This window comes from Lathyrus oleraceus, chromosome 3, assembly GCF_024323335.1.
Source record: "Lathyrus oleraceus cultivar Zhongwan6 chromosome 3, CAAS_Psat_ZW6_1.0, whole genome shotgun sequence".
Lineage (NCBI taxonomy): Eukaryota > Viridiplantae > Streptophyta > Magnoliopsida > Fabales > Fabaceae > Lathyrus > Lathyrus oleraceus.
This window is the reverse complement of record NC_066581.1, coordinates 492,762,873-492,774,083: the sequence shown is the minus strand read 5'-3', so window position 1 is coordinate 492,774,083 and position 11,211 is coordinate 492,762,873.

Here is an 11,211-nt window from a genome sequence, read left to right as displayed (position 1 = left end):
TACGCGTATGGGCAGAGTTGGGATTTTCCCGAACTGTTGTCGTGCAGTTTGTGGTTGTTTAGGCTGAGTGATGTACTTAGCTGAGATATGATGTTGTAGGGATCAATTCCCGTTGCCTTGAGTGGTATAGATATTAGTAGAGTGCGATAATACCGTGTTTGATTATGTGGCATGAGGTGATATGCTCTTATGATAGAATGTGTTAATGATGATGATAACATGACTATATGATGCTGTTGTTGCTATGTTGATTATGATGAATGCTTGGTGTGCATGCATTCATGAAAGGCCGATGCCTAGTGATGAACGGACTGAGTTCCAATGATGTTGTTGACTCCGGGCTTGTTGAGAGGCTTGGTTCCTTACGGGGAACTCGGATTCTATGGTGATGAATCTGGGAGTGGTGATCCTGTAGTTGGTCACAAAATGGGTATACCGAGTCGTGTTGAGTCATGCATGGGTGCGTGCATTGCATTTGATGTGTTGTGTTGTTGATGTTCATGAGTTTATGGATTATGATGATTATGATGAATTGTGTTGGCATGTGTGAATTATATTTATGTTTATATTTCTGTCGTTATATTATTATTTAATAATGTAATTCTCACCCCTTCTGCATGTGTTTATGTTCATCTATGATGAGCAATGTGCAGATAAAGTGGAGTAGCTATTGTTGAGGTCCGAAGAATAAGTGTAGAGTTATTCTACAGAGTCGAGTCAAATGCTCTGGTCATGTGACACCGGGGATTATGGGATTCGATAGCTAAATTATTATTATTATTTACGTTGTTTATGATGACTAAATTGTTGAGATAATGTTGAAACATTTTTATAATATTTATGTTGTTGTCCGCTGCGAAGTTTTAATAAAATAAATAATATATGTTATGTTGAAATGAAATAAGTGTTATGTTGTAAGGAATGTAAACTCTTCTACAAGTTGTACTCTGATAATATAAATAAATATGTCGTTCGGGTAGAAGGGTGTTACATTAGTGGTATCAGAGCATGGTCAGTCCAGTCGAGTCATAATGGGAGGTTTTCCCTGTTGGTCGATTAGTGTAAATGACACTGTCGATATTTAACGGTTGTGGTTGTGTTGTGCAGAGTATGGCTGGAGAAAGCGACCGTGTGATTGCTGAGGCTTTGACTGCTATGGCACAGGCTATGCAGGCGCAGCAGAATCCGCCGGTCGACGAGTTTAAGAATTTGGGAAGGTTTCTGAAGAATAACCCTCCTACATTCAAAGGGCGCTATGATCCAGATGGTGCTCAGATTTGGCTGAAGGAAATTGAGAAGATTTTCCGGGTGATGACGTGTACTGAAGCACAGAAGGTGCAGTTTGGTACGCATATGTTATCTGAAGAGGCTGAAAACTGGTGGGATAACACTCGACAGAGGATTGCAGTACCAGGTGCTGAGATGACTTGGGAAAGGTTCAAGACGGCCTTTCTGGAGAAATATTTTCCTGCTGATGTGCGATGTAAGAAGGAGATGGAATTTCTAGAACTGAAGCAGGGTAACATGTCTGTTGCTGATTACGCTTCGAAGTTTGAGGAACTGGTGCAGTATTGTCCTCATTATAATAATGCTGATGCTGAGGAATCCAAGTGTGTCAAGTTTGAGAACGGGTTGCGTCCCGAAATCAAACAAGGCATTGGTTACCAGGAGATTCGTAGGTTTCCTACACTGGTTAATAAGTGCAGGATATTTGATGAAGATAGCAAGGCTAGGACTGCTCATTACAAGAGTCTTAGTGAGAAGAAGAATAAGGATCGTGGTAGTCCTTATGCATCTCCAAATGGTAAAGGTAAGCAGAAAGTGGCAGATGAGAAGAAGCCAAGTGGGGGAGGATCTTCCATAGCTGGTAAATGTTTCAAGTGTGGCGAGCCAGGCCACCGTGCTGATAGCTGTACCAAGAAAGTGCTGAGATGTTTCCGATGCGGTCAGGCTGGTCATAGAGTTACTGAATGTAAGGATGCTGGTCCGACATGTTTTAATTGCGGCGAGAAAGGCCATATTAGTTCGCAGTGCTCGAAACCGAAGAAGGCGGCTACTGCAGCTCATACTACTGGTAGGGTGTTTGCTCTGAGTGGGGCTGAAGCTCCTAAGGAAGATAATCTGATAAAAGGTACTTGCTTGATTAATAATGTTGAATTGCTTGCTATTGTTGACACTGGTGCTACTCATTCGTTTATTTCGTATGAGTGTGCGACCAGGATTGGTGTGATTATGTCGTCCCTAGGCGGAAGTATGGTGATAGATACTCCTGCTAATGGTTCTGTGAAAACTTCTGTTGTCTGTCGAGGTTGTCATTTGACGATCTTTGAGAGAGAGTTCGTGGTTGATTTGGTGTGCTTGCCCTTGCACCAAATTGACATTATTCTGGGGATGAATTGGCTAGAATTCTATGGCGTGTTTATCGACTGCTATAGGAAGACGGTACGGTTTTCTGAAGTTGGTGAGAATGATGAGGCAAGATTTCTATCTGCTAGGCAGGTGGGGGATTTTGTGAAAGATGAAGCTCAGATATTCGCTTTATTTGCGTCTCTGCAAGCGGATAAGAAAGTGGTGAGTGTAGATTTGCCTGTCGTTTGTGAATTTCAGGATGTGTTCCCGGAGGATGTAAGTGATTTACCTCCAGAACGTGAAGTCGAATTTACCATTGACTTAGTACCAGGTACGAGTCCGGTGTCGATGTCTCCTTATAGAATGTCGGCAACTGAATTAGTTGAATTGAAGAAACAACTTGAAGAATTGCTTGAGAAGAAGTTTGTGCGTCCAAGTGTTTCTCCTTGGGGTGCACCAGTATTGTTAGTGAAGAAGAAAGAAGGTACGATGAGGTTGTGTGTCGATTATCGGCAGTTGAATAAGGTGACTATCAAGAATCGGTATCCATTGCCGAGGATTGATGATTTGATGGACCAGTTGGTTGGAGCTCATGTTTTCAGTAAGATTGATTTGCGGTCGGGTTATCATCAGATCCGAGTGAAGTCAGATGATATTGCGAAGACTGCTTTCCGTACGAGGTATGGTCATTATGAATACACTGTGATGCCGTTCGGTGTGTCTAATGCTCCAGGTGTGTTTATGGAATATATGAATCGTATATTTCATCCGTACCTTGATAATTTTGTTGTGGTGTTCATAGATGATATATTGATATATTCTAAGACGGAAGAAGAGCATGCAGGACATCTGAGAATTGTTTTGCAGGTGTTAAGGGAAAAGAAATTATATGCAAAGTTATCTAAATGTGAGTTCTGGTTGAAAGAAGTGAGTTTCCTTGGCCATGTGATTTCGAGTGGTGGGATTTCTGTTGATCCGGCTAAAGTTGATGCTGTATTACAATGGGAGACTCCGAAGTCTGCTACTGAGATACGCAGTTTTCTGGGGTTAGCTGGTTATTATCGCAGATTTATTGAAGGCTTCTCTAAGTTGGCATTGCCGTTGACGCAGTTGACTAAGAAGAGTCAGGTGTATGTGTGGGATACGGCTTGTGAAGCGAGTTTTGTAGAGTTGAAGAGGCGGTTGACCAGTGCTCCAGTGTTGATCTTGCCTAATCCTGGTGAGTCCTTCGTTGTTTATTGTGACGCTTCTTTGATGGGTCTTGGTGGTGTTTTGATGCAGAATGGTAAAGTTGTAGCTTATGCTTCTAGACAGTTGAAAGTTCATGAGAAGAATTATCCTACGCATGATCTAGAACTTGCAGCTGTTGTATTTGTGTTGAAAATGTGGAGGCATTATCTGTATGGTTCCAGATTCGAAGTGTTCAGTGATCACAAGAGTCTGAAGTATCTGTTTGATCAGAAAGAGTTAAATATGAGGCAGAGAAGGTGGTTAGAATTACTGAAGGATTTTGACTTTGAATTGAGTTATCATCCCGGTAAGGCTAATGTAGTTGCAGATGCGTTGAGTAGGAAGTCTCTACATATGTCTATGATGATGGTTCGGGAACTTGAGTTAATTGAACAGTTCCGTGATATGAGTTTGGGTTGTGAAGTTTCCGCTGATAGTGTAAAGTTGGGTATGCTGAAGTTGACTAGTGGAATTCTGGAAGATATTCGGAATGGTCAACAAGTTGATGTCGCTCTAGTTGATCATATTACTATGGTTAACCAGGGTAATGGTGGTAATTTTGAGATTGATGAGAATGGCATCCTGCGATTTAAAGGTAGAGTTTGTGTTCCTGAGGTGTCTGAATTGAAAAAGAGTATTCTTGAAGAGGGCCATAGGAGTGGATTGAGTATCCATCCAGGTGCAACCAAAATGTATCAAGATTTGAAGAAGTTGTTTTGGTGGGCTGGTATGAAAAGAGATGTTGCTAAGTTTGTGTATGCCTGTTTGACTTGTCAGAAGTCAAAGATTGAACATCAGAAACCGGCAGGTATGATGCAACCTTTGAAGATTCCGGAATGGAAGTGGGATAGCATTTCCATGGATTTTGTGACGGGATTGCCGAGGACGACGAAAGGTAATGATTCTATTTGGGTGATTGTGGATCGATTGACTAAGTCGGCGCATTTCTTGCCGATGAGGATTAATCACTCTTTAGAGAAGTTGGCGGAGTTGTATATTGAAGAGATAGTGAGGCTGCACGGTATTCCATCCAGTATTGTGTCTGATAGAGATCCCAGATTTACTTCTAGATTTTGGGAAAGTTTGCAAAAAGCGTTGGGGACTAAGTTGAGGTTGAGTTCAGCTTATCATCCTCAGACTGATGGTCAGACTGAAAGAACTATCCAATCCTTAGAGGATTTATTGAGGGCTTGTGTGTTGGAGCAGGGTGGTTCTTGGGATAGTTATTTGCCGTTGGTGGAGTTTACTTATAATAATAGTTTTCATGCTAGTATCGGTATGGCTCCATATGAAGCATTGTATGGTAGGAGGTGTAGAACTCCATTGTGTTGGTATGAATCAGGTGAGAGTGTTGTACTCGGACCTGAGATTGTGCAGCAGACGACTGAAAAGGTTAAGATGATTCAGGAGAAAATGAAGATTTCTCAGAGTCGTCAGAAGAGTTATCATGATAAGAGGAGAAAGGCACTTGAATTCCAAGAGGGAGATCATGTGTTCTTGAGAGTTACTCCGACGACGGGTGTGGGTAGAGCTTTAAAGTCTAAAAAGCTTACTCCGAGGTTTGTGGGTCCGTATCAGATTTTGAAGAGGGTTGGGGAAGTGGCGTATCGGGTAGCTTTACCGCCGTCGCTTTCTAATCTGCATGATGTGTTTCATGTATCTCAGTTGAGAAAATATATTGCGGATCCTTCGCATGTTGTTGAGTTGGATGATATCCAGGTGAGGGATAATTTGACCGTTGAGGTGTTGCCAATTCGGATAGATGACCGAGAAGAGAAGACCCTGAGAGGTAAGAAGATTGCTCTAGTGAAAGTTGTTTGGGGAGGTCCAGCTGGTGAGAGCTTGACTTGGGAGCGTGAAGATCAGATGAAGGAGTCGTATCCGGCCCTATTTGCTTGAGGTATGTTTTCGAGGACGAAAACTTCTAAAGTGGGGGAGAGTTGTAACACCCCAAATACTGTTAGAGTAATTTGAATATTATTTAGTATGATTATTGGAAGGTAAAAGGAATTATTAAATAATATTGGGAATTTTATTATTATTATTATTATAGATGTTATTTATTTTAATAATAATTAAATAAATAAAATAATTGGAATATGAAGGGTGGAAGGGTAAAAGTGGAAATTGGTTAAAAGAGGCCAAAGGGAGAATTCAGTTTGTTTCACGTGTTTTGTCTCAGAGTCAGAAAAAGGGGAGAAACGCTGAAGAGAAAGAGAAGGAAGAGGAAGAGGCCAAAGATTGCTCAGAGCTTCCTTCAATCCAAAGAGGTAAGGGGTCTGAACCTTATTAAACAATGATATGTTGAAATTGGTGAAATATTGGGTGAACGAATTTGGGGTTTTTAGTCGAAGGAATTCGTGGAAATTATATGCAATGATGTTAGGATGGTGAAATCGAATAGGAGACTAACTGTACTAGATGATATGAGTGAGTTTATGTGAAATTTGGACTGTTTAAGGATGAATTTGGATAGATCTCGTAGCAGGAAAAGCCATTGCAGATCTGGAAACTTGGTCTCTGGTCATACGCGTATGGCACTAGGCAATACGCGTATGAGACTGATGGTACGCGTATGGCGCTAGGCAATACGCGTATGGATGAGGAAGATGATGTTTTGAACGTGGGTTGGTCCCTGGTGGTACGCGTATGGGAATGTGATACGCGTAGCATACGCGTATGGACATGGGCAATACGCGTATGGATTTGGCCAGGCGTGGGTAATACGCGTATGAGCATGGGCAATACGCGTATGGGCAGAGTTGGGATTTTCCCGAACTGTTGTCGTGCAGTTTGTGGTTGTTTAGGCTGAGTGATGTACTTAGCTGAGATATGATGTTGTAGGGATCAATTCCCGTTGCCTTGAGTGGTATAGATATTAGTAGAGTGCGATAATACCGTGTTTGATTATGTGGCATGAGGTGATATGCTCTTATGATAGAATGTGTTAATGATGATGATAACATGACTATATGATGCTGTTGTTGCTATGTTGATTATGATGAATGCTTGGTGTGCATGCATTCATGAAAGGCCGATGCCTAGTGATGAACGGACTGAGTTCCAATGATGTTGTTGACTCCGGGCTTGTTGAGAGGCTTGGTTCCTTACGGGGAACTCGGATTCTATGGTGATGAATCTGGGAGTGGTGATCCTGTAGTTGGTCACAAAATGGGTATACCGAGTCGTGTTGAGTCATGCATGGGTGCGTGCATTGCATTTGATGTGTTGTGTTGTTGATGTTCATGAGTTTATGGATTATGATGATTATGATGAATTGTGTTGGCATGTGTGAATTATATTTATGTTTATATTTCTGTCGTTATATTATTATTTAATAATGTAATTCTCACCCCTTCTGCATGTGTTTATGTTCATCTATGATGAGCAATGTGCAGATAAAGTGGAGTAGCTATTGTTGAGGTCCGAAGAATAAGTGTAGAGTTATTCTACAGAGTCGAGTCAAATGCTCTGGTCATGTGACACCGGGGATTATGGGATTCGATAGCTAAATTATTATTATTATTTACGTTGTTTATGATGACTAAATTGTTGAGATAATGTTGAAACATTTTTATAATATTTATGTTGTTGTCCGCTGCGAAGTTTTAATAAAATAAATAATATATGTTATGTTGAAATGAAATAAGTGTTATGTTGTAAGGAATGTAAACTCTTCTACAAGTTGTACTCTGATAATATAAATAAATATGTCGTTCGGGTAGAAGGGTGTTACAGTAGATATGTTCGTTTTCCTTTCTTCAAGGGTCCTAATTCAGTTCTTATTCCCATCGCTATCAAGTCCTTTCTTGCCTTAAGGCCATCCTTAGACTTTCCTTGTATATTGAGTAACGTGCCAATAACACTTTCAAATACATTTTTTTCAATATGCATAACATCAAGAAAATGTCTCACATACAAGGACTTCCAATACGGCAATTCAAAAAAAACTGACCTCTTCTTCCACCCACTTTTGACAAGTGTGTGGGCAAAAGGCTTGCCAAACTGAGTATCCAAATCTTTCACCTTTTCAAAAATTTGATCACCCGTCAATATAGGTGGAGCTCTGCCTTGTTCTGTCTCTCCATTGAACGCCTTTCTCCATCCACGGTAGTGATGATTTGAATTTAAGAATCTCCGATGACCGAGAAAGACATTCTTCTGACCAAACTCCAAGCGCTTCCAATCTGTTTTATCTTCACAAATAGGACACGCACATTGACCTTTTATGCTATACCCTGATAGATTTCCGTATGCTGGAAAATCATTAATTGTGCCAAACAACATCGCCCTCAAGTTGAAACTTTCTTTCCTATATCCATCATAAACCTCCACACCGGTCTCCCACAAAATCTTTAAATCTTCGATTAAGGGCTTCAAGTACACGTCTATGTCATTCCCTGGTTGTTTAGGTCTAGAAATCAACATAGACAACATCATGTACTTAAGCTTCATACATAGCTATGGAGGTAGGTTATAAATCATAATAATCACAGGCCATGTACTGTGTGAGATACTCTGGATACCGTGTGGGTTCATTCCATCAGTAGATAATGCCAAGCGAAGGTTTCTTGATTCTTCTCCAAATTCAGGATAATCATTATCAATTTTCAACCACTGTGGTGAATCTGCCGGATGTCGATACTTTCCATCTATAATTCTTTCATCTGCATGCCAGGTCAAGTGTCTTGAATCGGTTTCACTACGAAACATGCGTCTAAATCTCGGAATAACAGGAAAATACCACAAGACCTTTGCTGGAGACAACTTGTTCTTATATCGCGAGACACCGCATTTAGGACACTCATTTAACGATGCATACTCATTTCGAAACAAAACGCAATCGTTTGGACATGCATGTATCTTATCATAGCTCATGCCAATAGAGCACAACATCTTTTTGGTCTCATATGTTCGATTGGGAAGAACATTATCCTCAGGAAGCATATCTTTCAAAAGGGCTAATAACTCTGTGAAACTTTTATCCGACCACCCATTGCCCGCCTTTAAGTTGTACAACTTTAATACCGCAGACAATCTTGTGAATTTAGTGCAACCATCATACAAAGGTTTCTCTGCATCACTTACCAACCTCTCAAACATTTCGGGACAATCCTTAAGATCTCCTTCAAGTGCTTCTGCAATCTCTTCAACTCGATCACAATCGTATGTATCTGCGCCACTATAGTTTGAGGCATAGGTCGTACTATCCCCCGGTTCAACATTCTCGTTACTTTTCTCACCATGAAAATTCCAACATGTATAACTTCGATCAATTCCATGCCTCATTAGATGCGATGTCAACTGAACTGCGTCAACCCGTTTCCCATAACAACAACCCAAGCAAGGACATATCATTCTACTGGGGTCTTCGGCGTGCGCAACGGCAAACTTAACAAATTCTGATACTCCATTCTCGTACTCTCTCGACAATCGATTGGAAGACATCCATGTATTATCCATTACTAATTAGAATAAATAAAAAACAATTTCAGAAGAGTTCAAACACATTCGGACCTAGGTTTTTAATGATACTGGTGTTGACACAAAATCAAATGTTCATAGGTCGTATAACCCATTGCATCCGCAATCATGGTCACTAAAAACCAACCGTCAATTTCCTAGTGCATCCGCTATCATGGTCGAAACAAACGTAGAAGGAGGAAACGCGCAGTAATAAGGTAAAACAGAAATTGGGCAAAGCTAAAACAAAGCAATAACATAAAACAGTAATTGGGAAAAGCGTGTACCTTTGATTGGTAGAAGGAGGAAACGCGCATGTAGATCTAACAGAGGTGGAAGGAAAATGCCTCAGAACCCTAACGTGAAAAAGAACGCTAATAACAGATAGTGAAATAACAAAATGCGCAGTATGTTATAATTTTAATGTTTACTAAAGAGGACATTAGAGGGCGCTTGTGGAAAAAAAGCGCCCTCTAAAGGGGGCCTAAGAGGGCGCTTATGAAAGCGCTCTCTAAGGCTTTCCAGAAGCGCTTTATAAGCTGGAAATGCACGTGGACTTATAACAGCGCTTTATTAAAAGCGCTCTCTAAGGGTAACCTTAGAGGGCGCTTTCTATAAAGCGTCATGTATTGTTGTCCCTCTATCTCCTCCTTATTTTTTCGTTTCACCTTAGAGGGCGCTTGTGGAAAAAAGCGCCCTCTAAAGGGGGCCTAAGAGGGCGCTTATGAAAGCGCTCTCTAAAGCTTTCCATAAGCGCTCTATAAGCTGGAAATGCACATGGACTTATAACAGCGCTTTATTAAAAGCGCCCTCTAAGGGTAACCTTAGAGGGCGCTTTCAAAAAAGGGCCATGTATTGTTGTCCCTCTATCTCCTCCTTATTTTTTCGCTTCACCTTAGAGGGCGCTTTGTTACAAAAGCGCCCTCTAAAGTGCGTTGTCTATTGCTCCTTATTTTTCGCTTCACTTTAGAGGGCACTTTTGTAATAAAGCGCCCTCTAAGGTGCGCTGTCTATTCCAGTTTTTGGCGTAGTGTTTACTGCTTTCCTAGCTGGAAGACCTCGATAGGAGGCAACGTTTGAGCCCCTTGGTGGCATTTTACTTTGAGATACATGTTTTGTGTTTTGTATTCATATCCCTGCAGGTAGCGCGGTTCCTTCGTCAAGGACTGCCTTTTTGCCCTTGAGCATCCCAAACCCTAACCCTTTATTGATTTTTCTTCTCCATAACACACGTTTACTCCTTCTACTACAGGCGAGTAAGTCTCCAAAGGTCGAGCATCCGGTAGATTGCGTAGTGACGTCGTTCGTCCAAAACCCAATCCATAACCCCATAGCTAGCCGAACTACGACTTGCTCTGATTCTCAGGCCAAATGAGATACGTAGGCATAAGACGCGATGTCTTAGCGAGCACACATCCCCCAACCCATAGGTCAGCCGAGCTACGAAGACTCTGATTCTCATATTCAGATGAGATACGTATGCAGCGGATGCGACATTCGCGCGAGTCCTTTTCCTTTAACCCTTTTTTAGTAAATAGTACATTAGATAAACCCACACCCTTTAGACAAGAACTACATAAGTGGATCCCGTAGAGTACTACGGATGCGTAGGGGTGCTAATACCTTCCCTTCGCATAACCGACTCCCGAACCCAAGATTTGGTTGCGAGACCCCGTCTTGTCCTTTCCTTTTTTCAGGTTTACTTCGAGCGTTTCCTTTCCCTCCTTTGGGATGAATAACGCACGGTGGCGACTCTTCTGTCATTTTCTTTCGCCGGTTGTTTTTTTTGCACACTGTATTTTTTCAGGTTGCGATAGTATGCACCAATAATGAAGCAGAATACCAGTCACTGATCACCGGACTTGAACTACTGCTGGAATTGGGGGCAAGGAATGTCGAAATTATGGGAGATTCAGAGTTAGTGATTAAACAAGTATCAAAAGAGTATAGGTGTGTTAAAGAAAATCTGATCATGTACTTCGTGGTTACCATCAGACTGCTCAAGAGGTTTGAGCAAGTTAATCTCCAACACATACCACGACAAGAAAACCAAAGAGAAAATGATTTGGCACAGGAAGCTTTAGGGTATAAAGCAGCGAAAGACCAGGACGAAGAGATCCAAGTAAGAGAGAAAGTATGGGCGACAGTGTTGTCACCGTCAGATCTGGC